The sequence below is a fragment of the Rhinatrema bivittatum genome, chromosome 4 (assembly GCF_901001135.1).
Source record: "Rhinatrema bivittatum chromosome 4, aRhiBiv1.1, whole genome shotgun sequence".
NCBI lineage: Eukaryota > Metazoa > Chordata > Amphibia > Gymnophiona > Rhinatrematidae > Rhinatrema > Rhinatrema bivittatum.
In genome coordinates, this window is record NC_042618.1 from 342,810,037 (window position 1) to 342,825,691 (window position 15,655).

The following is a 15,655-nucleotide window of genomic DNA, read 5'->3' on the forward strand; positions in this document are numbered from 1 at the left end:
GGGCAGTGCAAGCAGTTTAGTGCTTACAGGTCGTGACTCAGCAGGTTGAGCGGTATCATTGTTTCTTAGCAGATTGAGAGATATTGTCAAAGTAATTTAGTGGACAACTGAAAGTCATTAGCATTGAAATTCTTAAATCCCCGTTCTACAAAGCTCGGCATTCTTCACATATAAAAATAATTTTATATTAATAAGTCCTTTCCTCTGTGTTTTCAGGTCTGTTCTGGGTTCTGTACTCTCGGCTAGCCTCTGACCTTCTGCTGCATGATGGAAGCACTTCATTCTGCCTCTCTGCCCTTATGGGCTTGGGTTAGTACATCGGATATTTTAATCCTACAAATAAAGGTAGTTTTTATCCAGTCATTCAGAAGAGTCTTTTGCTGAGTGTGCGTTTCTGGAATTAAAGTTGAGTGGGATAGCTTCAGGTTTGAAACACAATCTCTGCCTCATCCGATTCTGCCGGCCGACGGTAGGGACCTGCAGGGCTCCACCCCGCAGGCTGTGCCAATGCCACCTAGTCCAAGGATCCACGTCCACAACAACCCAACAACTAATGCCATTGGGATGGGGAACAATTCAAGGAAGGTGATGTTCTTTGTGATACTCGTGTTGTGCCAGCACTCAGGCTAGGGCTCTGCACAGCCTTGACCTTGCAAGAAGACACTGAAACTCCTCCCCACCCCCACCCCCCTCCCGAGGCTTTTGAAAATAATTCTAAATCCCTGTCCAAGAGTTCAGGCACTTGCCACAATGAGATCCTGTTAGTGATTGAGGAATTCCAGCCATACCCTCAATTTTTCTATTAACTCTTTTCCTAACCTTATAAAATGGTGTTTCTTATTTATCCCGGCCGTTGCTTTTGCTAGTCTCCTAATGAATGCCCTACTCACTGGTATGACCCTGTATGCAAAATTTAGCAGATCTAAGAGGGTCTAGGCCTGCCTAAGATATCTTTTGATGCACTGCCGCCGATACCTTCTAGACCATGTCTACTGGCAACCATGACACCATTGCAATTGAATCCAACTCAATGCCCCAAATTACCAGCCTCTGGATAGGACCTTCTGTCTTGCCCTCAGCAAGTGGAATGCCAAACTCTCTGGCAGATCCCTGACTGAGGAGGCCTGACGAACAAAAGATTATCTAAGCAGTAGGTCATCTGCCTTGCTCCTGCCAGTTGCTCTGTCACTCAGTACACAAATGTACTGAATGCCTCAAAATAAGCGCAAGAAATTGAACACCTCATTGGCATGTGCTTATCAAAGCCCTGGATCTTAGATTCCAGCAATCTGAAAGATTCTGGGAAGATAGGAAGGGATCTGAAAGCTGATTCAATGTCAACCTCTTGTTCACAGTCCCTTACAAAGTCGACTGCCCTGTCACATGTTGCATACTGTACTGAACAGGACGCTTGCTCCAGAAAACTAATCGACTGCCCATCACCCCCTCAGGGTTTGCCAAATTGTGAATCAGCTTGTTTGCAAGCCTGTGTTGGGGCTAGCCACGTAGCCATGTAATGGCCTCAGAGCTGAGCGGGCAAAGGCACCTGTTGTTCAGACACTAATCGTTCTTACTCAGAAAGCAGGGCTACCACATTTTGCCCAGAGAAAGAACAAATAGAAGTGACTGAATATATTTTCTTCTTCTGCCAGTCCTCCCTGGTGGGCAGTGGACACAGACAAACGGACATAGCAGAAGACATCTTTTTTTGTCCTGGAGCTACCTATGCTACAGATGTGGTCTAAATAAGTACTCAAATCCTTCAGGGGTATTTATTGTTTCATTACCAGTGACCTTACTCCTCAGTGTCTAATTGCAATTATAAAATTACTATACAATGATCATCTTTTCAAACTTTCCATGAGTTAGGAGGTGCTGAAAGTGGGTTTCTGGGTCATTATTACCCATACTCAGATAACTCATTCTCAACCAATTACACCTCTGTGCTTATAAAGGCCATTTTATAATTACTCACCGCTGATGCTCCAGGCCACTCAGTGCTGCAGCTGAGTAACAAAAACTTGACTTCTGCAAAACCTGGAACAATTTACTTATCATTGGGAACGTGGGCAGCTGGCTTTAAAAGTGGACAAATCACTCCCAACCAGGAAGTGCTCAAGTCAAAAGTGCCTTATGTCACCAGAGATTTATGATGTAATTTGTAAACAGCCTTCACCTCCAACACCTGCTGAATGCAAGGACCTGACTCGTGTCCTGATCCCAAATTCAGGCTCCTAGTTTCACAGCTTTCCTGGGGGCTCATCAGGTTAAGCAAATGAAAAACTCCAAGTTTGTATTGCATATGTGAAAATGAAAGCTGGTAGTGATTGCGGGTACACATGGCTTACAGGACAGAAGAACAGGGGTTAAGTTGGGAGCCTGCAGCTGGGACCAGTCTAGGAATGATGCTGTCGGTCTCTATGGCAACACGATGATGTCACAGTCATTCAATATTCCCTCTGGTATGATGACCAGCGTCACAGTGAGCCAGATGTCACTGAAGGAGAGGAAGCATCCAATAGAAGGAACATGCCCCTCCCTAACAAAAGGCTATTCTAATTTCTTCTACTGCCGCCAATTTAGTGAAGAGGGAGGCAGCAGACGACAACATTTGAAAGCTGAAAGATCTGGAGGTGAAAAAGGGGATATTCTGAAAATCTCTCATTGTAACATAATGATGCAAAGAAACTTTAGGGAGGGAGAGCATGAGGAAAGTGATGAATGTTTGGGTTGGGTAGGAAACAGTATTCTTTCATAAGAATTCACAACTTTGCATGGAATATTTTCCAGAATTTTCTCAGCCCTGTGGTCTCCTTTGACTAATGAATTCTGCTGTTTGGATTCCTCTTTTCCTGTTATGAAAAGCAGGGCCAAGAGAATCTCCCTGACCAGCATATGTGAAATTCCAGTTTTAACAAATTAAAGATCTGATTTACTAAGGCTTTTCTCCCATTATGTGTCTATGGGGAAAATGCTTAGTAAACGAGGACCTAGATTATGACAGAACACATTGAAGATGTTATTTTCCCTACCAAGTTTCTAAGAAAGGGTCATTAGCGAAAAAAGCCTAAAAATATGGGGTTCATATTCAGCCGCTAAGCAGCTAGATAAGTTAGCCAGTTACACCTATCTGGCTACCTTAACCAGGATACTCAGCGGCGTGGTAGCATCATCGAACATATTCAGCTATCTTGAAAGTTAGCCAGATATGTGTAGCCAGTTAACTTTAGACCTGCCTGCAGCATGGCTAGTTAGCTGGTTACTGGAGTTATCCGGTTATCCTAACCGGCTGACTCCGCTCCTCCCTGGAACACCTACCACCCGCCCCAGGAATGACACATCTGACTACATTCTAGCCGGATAAAGAGTTATCCAGTTAGAAGTTAGCCAGATAAGTCATCGAATATCGCAGCTAAGCCATTTAGACGAATACATTTTCAGTTATCTGTCTAAATGGCTTTTGAATATCTACCCCTAAATGTATAAGAAAATAATTTGTGCAATACTGCATTGATAAATGCAGACTTACAGGCAAAATAGCTGCAGAATTTCATCACTAACAACAGATTCTGGCCAAAGTTCTGAACATACTACTACTACTACTACTACTACTACTACTACAACTTAACATTTCTATAGCACACAAACACCACCACACAAGAGAGATTCCCTGCTCAGTAGAGCTTACAGTCTAATCAAGACAAACATACAGGTCAACAGTCAATTATTAAAATTAGTTAATGAAGCTGAAGATGAACCAACAGGCTTAAGGTTAAAAAGCAGATAAATTTTATTTATAATTTATTTATTTATAATGTTTTATATACCGCCACTCATCAAAGATATCACGTCATAAATGTTTAGTCTACATTTGGAAGGAAAAAAGGCTTCTGAGATCACTGAGATACATGTATGTGTTGCACCAAATTTGCAGGACCTGACAGGGCTGTTTTTTTTTAATTCATGTGTGTGCACATAGCCCAGAAAATAGGCTCCATTAGTTCTGCATGGAACCTCCCTTTTCATTATATTACAATAAGGAGAATAAGGAAACTAGAGGCTGGTTAGCCATACCACGGTGGTGAGAAAATTAATGGAAACGTTGCTGAAGAACTGTGTACACGCACCTTGAATACTGTGTACAATTCTGGTCGCCTCATCTCAAAAAGATATAGTTGCTATGGAGAAGGTACAGAGAAGGGCAACCAAAATGATAAAGGGGATGGAACAGCTCCCCTATGAGGAAAGGGTGTGAAGAGGTTAGGGCTGTTCAGCTTGGAGAAGAGATGGCTGAGGGGGGGATATGATAGAGGTCTTTAAGATCATGAGAGGTCTTGAACGAGTAGATGTGAATCGGTTATTTACACTTTCGGACAATAGAAAGACTAGGGGGCATTCCATGAAGTTAGCAAGTAGCACATTTAAGACTAATTGGAGAAAATTCTTTTTCACTCAACGCACAATTAAGCTCTGGAATTTGTTGCCAGAGGACATGGTTAGTGCAGTTAGTGTAGCTGGGTTCCAAAAAGGTTTGGATAAGGTCTTGGAGAAGTCAATTAACTGCTATTTATCAAGTTTACTTAGGGAATAGCCACTGCATCAGTAGCATGGGATCTTCTTAGTGTTTGGGTAATTGCCAGGTTCTTGTGGCCTGGTTTGGCCTCTGTTGGAAACAGGGTGCTGGGCTTGATGGACCCTTGGTCTGACCTGCATTTCAGCAAATTTTTAACACTGTCCCACATAGGAGGCTCGTGAACAAAATGAAAAGCCTGGGAATGGGTCCCAAGGTGGTGGAATGGATTACAAACTGTTTGACTGACAGACGACAACGAGTGATGGTAAATGGAACCTGCGCTGAGGAAAGAAGAGTAATAAGTGGAGTGTCTCAAGGATCATTTCTGGGGCCAGTTCTGTTCAATATCTTTGTCAGTAACATAGAATAAGGGACAGAAGGAAAAGTTTGTCTTTTTGCAGATGACACTAAGATCTGCAACAGAGTGAACACATCTGAAGGAGTAGAGAACATGAAAAGTGATTGAAGAAAGCTTGAGGAGTGGTTGATGGCTTGGCAACTGGGAGTCAATGCCGACAAGTGCAGAATCATGCATTTGGGGTACAGAAATCTAAAGGAGCAACTATGTGATAGAGAGCGAAAGACTGATGTGAAGGACCAGGAAAGAGACCTGGTCCTTCACATCAGTGATCTGAAAGTGGAGATGATCTGAAAGTGGAGAAGCAATGTGACAAGATGATGGCGAAGGCCATAAGGATGCTGGGCTGCACAGAAAGAGTCATAACCAGTAGGGAAAACGAGGTGATGATGCCCTTTTACAGGTCTTTGTGAGGCCTCACCTGGAGCACTGTGTTCAGTTCTGGAAACCATACCTCAAAAGGGATAGATACAGGATTGAAGCGATCCAAAGAAAGGCAACCAGATTGGTGTGGAGTGAGATGAGACTGAAGGACCTAATAAATATGTATGCCCCAGAGGAGGGAAGGGACAGGGGAGATAGGATACAGACTCAAAGCTGTAGAACTAGGGGTCATAACATAAATCTCCAAGGGCAATAGATTCAGAAACAACATTAGGAAATATTTCTTCATGGAAAGGGTGGAAGAGACGGTAAAGAAAAAAAATGTTAATGGAATTCAGTAGGGCTTGGGATAAGCACAGAGGATCGTTACTGGCTAAAGGATGGACACGAAGATAAGGGGTAACTTGCATGGGAGTAATCTGAACAACAGTGACAGTTTCTACCGTAAATATACAAATAAAAACTTACTGGGCAGAAAGGATGGATCACTTGGGTCTTTTTCTGCAGTAGCATTTAACTATAAAAACGGAGATTATGATAAAACGAGGAAAAAGTTTAGAAAGAAACTGAAAGGAGCAATCCAGAAGGTTAAAAACTTGCAGGAAGCGTGGACACTGTTTAAAATTACCATCCTTGAGGCCCAAACAAAATGTATTCCATGTATTTAAAAAAGGATGAAGGAGAAAACCAAATGAATGCTGGAGTGGTTTAATAGTGAGGTGAAAGAGGCAATTACTGTCAAAAAAGGGCATCATTCACAAAATGGAAAGCAGAGCCAAATGAGGAAAGTAGGGCGAGCATAAGCACTGGCAAATTAGATGTAAAACGTAATTAAGCATGCCAAGAGAGAAATTGAAAAGAAGCTTGCCATATAACTAAAAACAAGCAATAACAATTTTTCAAGTACATTTGAAGTAAAAAGCCTGTGAAGGAGTCAGTTGGGCCACTAGATGACTGAGGGGTAAAAGGGGTGGACAGGGAGGACAAGGATATAGCTGAAAAACTAAATTCATTCTTTGTCTCTGTTTTTATTGAAGTTGATTTTGGGATCATACCCACACTGGAAACAATTTTTTTATGGTAATGACTCTGAAAGGCTAAATGGAATCACTGTAAAATTGGAGGATGCAATAACTCAGATTGACAGACTAAAGATTAACAACTCACCAGGACTGGATGGTATTCTCCCAGAGTTCTGAAGGAACTAAAAAATGAAATTGCAGACCTGTTTCTGGTGATTTGCAACCTATCATTTAAAACAGCCATGGTACCAGAAGACTGGAGGATGGCCAATGCGACACCAATTTTTAAAAAGGGTACTGGGATGATCTGAGAAACTATAGACGGGATTTGGTGTGACTGCATAGGTCGCACATCCCTAACGCCAGCCCTACTCTCTCATATGTGCTTGGACCTTCAGGAAGAACTGCCATCTGCAGCAAGTGCCACAAGCACTGTTTGTTCCTGCCGGTGATGTCATGGGTCACAGATGGACAAACCAATAATGACTGTGGGATTTTTTTTTTTTTTTGGTAAAAAGTCCTAAAACTGAAATGTGCAAGAATTAAATTGGGCCAGATGGTCCTTGTCTGCCATCGGGTTTTCTGTTTTCTATTGCGTTCACATTTTGTTTGCATGTCCTGGACTTGATTTCAGGAAGTCTGCTGAAAACACATTGGGGTAGAATTTTAAAAACATGCGCGCGCTACCTGGCACTCGCACATGGACACGCGATTTTATAACATGCGCATGTTATAAAATCCGTGGTGGCGTGTGCAAGGGGGGGGGATGAAAAAGGCAATTTACGCACGGCGACAAGACCAGGTCTCCCCCTGTTCCCTCCCAGTCCGCTCCAATTAAGGAGCAGACTGGAACTTTCCTACCCCCCTACCTACCCTCCCTCCCTCCCTCTTCCCCTCTCCTCCCCAACCCCTTGAAAGGCCCTACCTTTTTTTTTTCTTTGTTTTCAAAGTTGCCGGCACACAATCCCCTGGCACAGCGGCAAATGGCTGCCGTATCGGCCGCCTCCAGCTCCACCCCACCCCGCCCCCTGGACCGCCCCTTTTCTTTGGCCCGGCTCTTGTGTACGTTATGAGTGTTACATGCGCGGCTGGGCCCCTTTTAAAATGCGTGCGCAAGGCCCAGCCACACGTGTAACCCCCATTGTTTTTACATGCGACGGCCATTTAAAATCGGGCCATATATTTTCTAATACTCCTCACTCACTCTAAGGCATTGGGTACTCAATAAATTCTAAGCACAGAAGAACATGCTGGATCAGACCAAAGGTCCATCAAGCCCAGCATCCTGTCTCTGACAGTGGCCAATCCTATCTGAAGGAAGTACCAGGTAGATCCTAAACAGCAGATCCATTTTTTATTACCCAATCCCAGGAATAAGTGATAGCTTTTGCCAGGTAGACATGGAGATTCGGATTCACCACCACATAGCACCTCTCACCTCAGAGTGAACTCTGTATTTATCACTACCTTTTGTCGTCTCCCACTCAACCAGTTTCTAACCCAGTCTGTCATTTAGGGCCCGACCCAAGGACACTCAGTTTATTTATAAATAGCCTATGTGTCAAAAGCCTTACTAAAATTTAGGTACACTACATCTACCACATGCCCCTGATCCAGCTCTCTGGTCACCCAAAGAAATTGATTAGACAAAATATCTATCATTAAACTGTAAAAATCAGAAAATACTTTAATCATGAGAGAAACTAAAGGGCTGTCTCTAGAAGGATAGAGAATAAGCAAGGGAAACAACCTGCTTTTATCACTATGTACTTAAATTTAAAAAGAATGTTTTGTAATTTAAAAAAACTGTGTGAACTCTTCAGAAAACTAAGTACCATTCGGCACCATTTCCAGCAACGGAGTCTGTGTTTTGTTGAATCTGATTTGGCATATGAGAATTAATCTGATGTAGCTTGAGCTCCAGCATAGCTTTGAATGACCTTGAATCGGTAATGACTTTGCAGGGAGAAGGGGATGGGACAAAGCAAAGGTTATTGTGCAACTCGTTTCTGCTGGCACGTGTAACTTAATCTCTCAAATGTTTGTATAGCTAAAACCACAGCAGGTTTCCTTTCGGGAAGGACCTCTTTTGCTGGCAATGGATTTCATGCCACTTTGAGCACAGTAAAGTATCATGGGGGATGCCATCATCAAGCAAGTCTACCAAAGGTTAGAGCCATAAAATATGCAAAATACTTTACCACTGAATGCACTTGCTTGTCTTATACCAGATGTCTTCACTATTTCTTTAGTGGGGGGGGCCACGTTGGATCCAATGGGGCTGGAGTGGAGCCAGGTTGGAAGGGAGGTGAATGGGGGTCCCCACCCCAATGTCACAGCCAGCCCAATCCCCTTTGCAATGAAGCAGTTGGCTTTCCCCTTTCCTTGCCCAAAAGCAGCATTCCCTTCTGGGGCAAATGTAAACCCCTCCCTCCTATTCTTCCCACCACAGAACAGCACAATAATACTGGGCCCTAGGGAGAACAGGCAACTCTGGGGCTACGGTGGTGGCAACAGTAGTACTTACTTGCCTGGGCAGACAGCAGAGGTGTCGCTTCACCCTCTCCCTGGAATCTCTCACACATACTCCCCCTCTATCACACACACTCTTTCTTCCTCATTCCTGCCTTTAATCCAACATCATACCTTCCCACGTTTTCATTTGTAGAACCCTAAGGATGATTCAGCTCTGGCTGCATCGCTCTTTCTCTTGGCCAGGTCAGCGGGCAGGACACTGGCTCCACCTCCCTTTCCCCTGGGGCAGAAGCGGGCTTTTATTTCCTCCGCCAGCACAGACCCATGCAACACCGTCTCCTCCCGCTGGCCTGCACGCCTGTGATGTCGGCTTCGGTGCTCGCCAAGAGAGAAAAGATGTTAGACAGGTACTGGGAGGTGCAGAGGAGGAAAGAAAAACAGGAGCGAAGGAAGATAACAGTTTGGGTGTATTTACTCCTGGGGGAATTCTGCGCAAAAAATTTTTAAAATTCTGCTCACAAAAACTTAAAATTCTGCAAAATTCTGTAAATTTTATATTGGTCAAAAAAAAAGATTGTCGTATAAATTGTGTTAAGTAATTACATTTTAAATTAATACAGAAAAAAGTTATTACTTAGAGATGCAGAATTTTAAATATATTTGTTTTTGAATTTGTAAATTTGTATTGACCATATATCAAAAATAACATAGCTGTGTAAGAATACAAACAGTACAACTTGAACAGTATTGGTCAAACAGTTTGTAATTAACATGGGCATCCACTCCCTGTAATTCCCAATCCTCCCTCCCTCCCCGACTCTCCATTCATTACCATTATCTCTTTACCCTCCATTGCTTCAGGTACAAACTCTTAGGCCTGGATTCATCATTCATCGCTGAATGATGAATCCAGCGAAAACGGGGGGGGGGGGGGGGGGGGGGCAGGCCTGCGAAAGCCTACAGCCTTCGCACCACCGCGGTGTCTTCGCTGCCGGCTTTCGCACCGAATAGCGCCACCGTGAAAGATGGTGCTATTCGGTGTGCTACTGGCGACGATAACGTTGGTAACGTTATCGCCGGCAGCGAAGGCACCGCCGACTCCTCCCTCTCCCTGCCCGACTCCTCCCCTCCTGACTCCTCCCCTCCCTGCCCCCTAATTAGCATTATATCACAAGCGAAAAGTCCCTTTTCGCATGCGATATGGCCCTAATGCACGCAATAAAGCTTTAGTGAATGACCCTATTAGATTTGACAGGGAAATACCTACAGTACAGTAATCCACTTTGAAGCACTGAAAAAAGTGTGAAAAGTGGAATATAAATCTAAATTAAATAAAAAAATTAAATAGTAACCTAAGATAAGGTAGGATAAAACAAAACAGATAAATAAATGTGTGCACTGCCAAGTAAGGAAGCCATAGTGAGCATACCGGGCCCAGGTAACATTAGTGCTACGAGATTATCCCATGCTGAAGAGTTCAGTTGGGAATGACTGGAAAAGAAGCAAAACGTTATTTAACCCATTGAGCCATGGCCCTTTAACCACTCTTTCATCGGGTCCCATATTTCATAGAAAGCTGCTACCCTGGCACGCTTCACAGCAGTAAGATATGCCATACGATAATATGAATAAAGCCTATGAATTACAGCCGCTAGTGGCGGGGTTTCATCCTGCTTCCATGCCCTCACCAGTTCGCAACGCCCAGCAATATATACTTGTAGACTAAATGCTTGTTGTGCCTTGCTAAGCTTCTCCGCAGGCATGTTTAACAGAACATGTTTGATTGTTAAAAGTTCATCTCCCACCCCTAGGTCAGCAAGCCAGCCCCTAATCTTATCCCAGAAAGGTATCAGCTTGGGGCAGGTCCACCAAATATGTATAATGAACCCGTCTGCCCACAATTCCTCCATTTATCAGAAACATTGGAGAACAGGACATGGAGTCTTGCCGGAGTTAAGTGCCATCTATATAAGAGTTTGTAGCAATGTTCCTGTATAGCCGGTGAAATAGAACATTTTGCAGTCCTATTAAACACAATATCCCATTCCTCTTCACTGAGCATTTCACCCAAATCTTGTGTCCATGCTTTGATATGTGAAAAGGGATTTGATGGCTATACATTGAATAAAGAATACATTTTTTTATATTGTGCCTTTCATTTTTCCAGCATGTTCACAGAAAGTTTCAAATAAATATTTTGAGCAGAATTTCTCTAGAAATTCACTGTAAGAGTGTCCCTTCCACTCGCTCTTCCTACTCCCCTGGCCACTTTGCCCTCTCAGGCCCCAACTCCTCCACTTGCCAGTATCTCTCCCCTCCACCTCTAGGCTCAACCCCTTCCACTCTATTGCCAGTCCCAGAGTTTGACCCCGTTCTCAGTACTGCCCCTCACACAGGCTCCCTCTGTCCTTCCCTCTCTCACACACATGCTCCCTCTGTCTAATACACATACACACACACCCTCATACTGGCTCCCTCACACTCTCGCACACACACATCCCCTCAAACAGGGCCCTCTCTCTTGCATACACACCCACACATACATCCCCACACATACATCCCCACACATACATCCACACACAGGCTACCTATGTCTCTCTCTCATGCACCCGTTCACACAGGCTCTGTCTCACACATACACAATCCCTTCACACAGGCTAGCACCCTCACATACACACAATCCCTTTTTCATACACACCAGCTCCCAATCTCTCACACACATACACACTCCTTCACAATCTCCTCATATAGCCTCCTTCTCTCTGAAACCCACACCCAAGCATCCCCCCCCCCACTCTCTCACCTCCCATGCTATCTCTCACACCCTCCTGTTTAACCCCCTGCTCCCTCTCACCCTCCCCTCCCCACACCCCTCTCCCTGCTCTCACCTTCCCCAACAACCTCTCCCTGCTCTCACCCTCTCCTCTCTCACACCTCCTCCCCTTTTCCACACACACATTCACTCTCACCGGGGCCTTCATCTTTGCCGCGAGCAGCGTGTGTCCCGCAGCACACGGGGGCCTTCATCTTCGCTGCAAATGGCGGGCTGGGGTCTTCATCTGCACGTGCACCGTTCGCGGCATGCCGGGGTCTCTGCTGCCATTTTCTGTGCAGAAAATGGCAATTTGCGTGGCGGGGGAGGGGGGGGATTCTGCGCTCCGCAGTAACGCAGAATTGCCCCAGGACTAAGTGTATGTGGTCCAAAAGAGGGGCTCTGGCTCAACTCCCCTGTCCTCCTCCAGTCTGCTTTGCATGCCAGCTGCAAATACGGCCATTGCCTCCAGTGGGGGCAGGGGTGGAGGGGAGGAAATCCTGCTGACGGGAGCTACACTCAGGCAGATGCAGTAAGATGCACCGTCAAAACAAGAGCTCATATGGCACTAACGCATGCACATCCATATTCCCTGCGCGCTTGATGCAGTATTTAAATGAGAGAGATCGGGGCACGCAGAAGGGGATCCAAGATGGTGCCGTAGCATGCATCAGCATGGTGCAGTTCTCATCTGAACTTCCTAAATTATCTTACCTTTGTCATGCCTCATGCTTGCTCAGCAGAGTCAGGCGAAAGAGAGGATTGTCTCTGTTCCCTCTCTGGATTCCCCTCTTGCTGGGCCGATGGACCCCCCCATGTTGTGCGGGAGATTAATAGATCAGGAGTTGAACCACTGGGGTTAGTATGAGAGGAAGAGGTATTCATCTCTCCCCCAGATTCGGCAACCTCGCTGTCCCTGAATGTAAGGACTCCTCCCTTGAACCCTGCAGCAGCTTGGACTCTTGCCGCCATGATTGGAAGCACTGCAAGCTGATGACACCGATGAAACTGTATCCATTGCAGAGGCCATGGAGTCATGTGGTTCAGCTGCGCTCACTGGTTTAATTTCTTACGGAGGTCTCGGGGGGGCTGTTCTGCCTTGAGTAGCCACCAGCCTGTTGAAGAAGGTTTGCCTTTATCTTCTTAACAAATACCTGAAGCTATTTCTCCACCAGCACGATTTTCTTTGGCAAGGACCGACTCACTTCACTCTTGAATCAATTTGGGAGGCCATAAAAAGTTTGGGGTTATCGATTACAGCTCAACTGAACCCCTTGGTCACCAAATGTTCTGATTTGGAGGCTTGGGTGTGGTCTCTAGCACACTTTAAAACTACCTTTGGTCAACAATCTGAGAGCTTTAAGCAAGAAATGGCCTCCAATAAGTTGGAGAATTTTGAAAATTTCATCAGAGGAAGAAACCTGAGATTTATTAAATTTTCCTAAAATGGCTTTTACACTAAAGGATATGATTAAATGATATTTTTTGGAAGTGATGAAAGTCTCAGAGCTAGCTGTTCCCCCAGTTTCTACGGTATGCTATCTACCTCTGTTCAAGAGAGATGATAATAACAGACCAGATTTGTCTTTTGTCGCTCCTTCAGTGAACTTGAATAATATTTCATCTGCACTTGAGACTGGATAGTGAAAAAGTAACTCCTGCAACTTTGATAGTCTCCTTTGTTTTACAGCCAGATAGAGACGGGATTTTGCAGCTGTTCTTTAGCCACCATAATAAGACCTTCCTTAAATGTAAATCTAGACTGTTTCCAGATGTGTCTAAAGAAACACAGAAAAAACAGCAGCAGTTTTTAGTGGGTGCTTTCTTTTTTTTTTGTTAAATATTCCTGTAAATATTATGTTAAGTATAGAGGTGCAACCAGAAAAAGTGCAGTGAGATTGCAATCTCACTGCACTTTTTCTGGTTGCAATTGGATCGCTGAGTGCAGTTTGGCTCTGTGTTTGCTTGGAAGTATAGAGGTGCAACATATTTTTTTTCAGCCTGCTCAGTTGTCTCTGTTTTTAAGCGATAAGGTACCATTAGGAGTATTTCTCCTTAGTTTGTAGCTACGTAATTTTTGGAAAGGCAGATGTGAATCCTGTATAATTAGTAAGAACCATCGTTTGTGTTAGCTTTTTCCTTATTTATCTTTGAAACATGTCTGTATCCCAAATATTGTGGACTTGGATGGAACGGACATGATTCTTTCTTCTTTTTACTATTACTTTTTTGTTGTATTTACTTTTCATGTTCATTCCTGTTAAAAAAAAAAAAAAAAAAGGCACACAAAGGGAGAATTGTGCATCTGTAGCACTCAAAGTTTATTGCATCTTGTGTCCATAATTGCAACGAATGCTCAATAAGAGCATCTGTTTTGATCTCGCTTCTTTTTGGTTATTTTGCTGAGGTTGCTGAAGTGTATTAGATCAGGTGCCCATTACTATGGGCATCTAAATTGTGTGGTGATAAGAAAAGAGGTTTTTTTCCATCAAACCAATACATTTATTTTTCTCCACCACAAGCAGTAAATTCAAGAGTCACAATGATACTAAGGAGGAGGACACATTTATCGCAACACAGAGGACCATATTTTTTTTTTTAAATATTTCTCATGAACCCTTCACTACAAGTTAAAGTGTGTAGCTGCAGTAAAAGGTGTGCATTGGGTGCCCAGCCTTTGGTCGCACTTTCCTGCACTGGGCAACAATAGCTAATGTACTCATCCCCATGGAATTTACATGTGATGGGCACTATTGGGTACACATTTGTTAGGACGTGCGTTTTGGGTGCCCTAATCTCCTTACTGATTGGGCGCTAGTCTTGCGTGCTGAAAAAAACGCAAGCCCAACTGAAAGTAAACCTGTGTGCTAGGCTGGGTGCAACTTATTGCATCGGCCTGTCAGGGTTCACAGGAGCTAGTGCCACTGGCTTGCAGGTCTTGCAATGAACAACCTTGTTATATACAAGTTAGTCAAAGGGCAATTTGCCTCAAAGCAGTTTTCAATCCCCTATATTAAAAAGAAGCTGTATTTCAGACAAACTGAGATCATATGACTACATTTACTGCAAACATTTCTTTCCACAGTTTTATTTTCCCCCTCAAAGCCTCTTTTGGCTGTACACAAAAGTTGTATAAATGTGGGAAACAAAGAAGATTGAACTCAAAATTATACCTCCTTTCTATTATATTATGCAATTACTATGTAAAGAGAGAGTTGCCAAAATTCTATAATGGAAAAAAAGAGGAGTTATGTAATGTATAAGCAAGTAGAAACACACTGGAAGTAATACAAACAAAAAAATTTTTTTTGAGTAATAAATAAATAATAAATATTAAAAAAAATAAGATATCAATAGAAAACATATCAAAAACAAAATCGCCAAAATACAGGAGGCACACAAAAAAAATAAAAAATATCTAATAAAGAAATACTATTAATATATATTTAAAGACACAATCAGTTTCTAAAATACATTTATAGTCCTAACATGGCCATGTTTTGGCTTGTTACCTGCTTCAGGGGTGCAGACATATGATTTAAAGACAAAAGTCTTTTTAATAAAAAAAACATTCATGCATGAAATGAAAATAAAGAATAATAAATAATAACATTCAAAAAACAGGAGAATACCTTACAAGAGAGAGATACCCCCCACTTTATATAATTTCTTTTGAATGTATGTGAAAAATGCACAGACAGTAGCCAGGATTAAAGCCTTGACGATTGGCACTACAGCTCACAAGTTTCACACTTAGGCTAATTTAACCCCTTTTTGTGTCCATTTCATGTGTCCAAAATGTGCACATGTATTTTCCTGTTCATTTTTCTATAACTTTTATTACTCCAAAAGATATGCTTCTTAAGTATTTGCAGGAGGTTCTTAAATTTCCTTCCAAAGCACTACCATAGCTGGTTGTCTGTTCAGTATTTGCTCTCTCCTGTGCGATTACCCAGTAGTGCAGTAGGAACCCAGGGTGGTCCTCAACCAGAGGAATAATTAATTCAGACTACAGTTCTGAAACAGTTCCA

General features: G+C 43.3%; 1 protein-coding gene across 1 annotated transcript in view; it reads right to left on the bottom strand.

The window, feature by feature from the left end:
• Nucleotides 1-2,342, bottom strand: part of LOC115090906 (E3 ubiquitin/ISG15 ligase TRIM25-like) — a 40,959-nt gene extending 38,617 nt beyond the window's left edge. The window contains exon 1 of the mRNA XM_029600572.1: nt 1,976-2,342. The gene's annotated coding sequence lies outside the window, so the exon portion shown is untranslated. The remainder of the gene's footprint in view (nt 1-1,975) is intronic.
• Nucleotides 2,343-15,655: the final 13,313 nt, after the last annotated feature.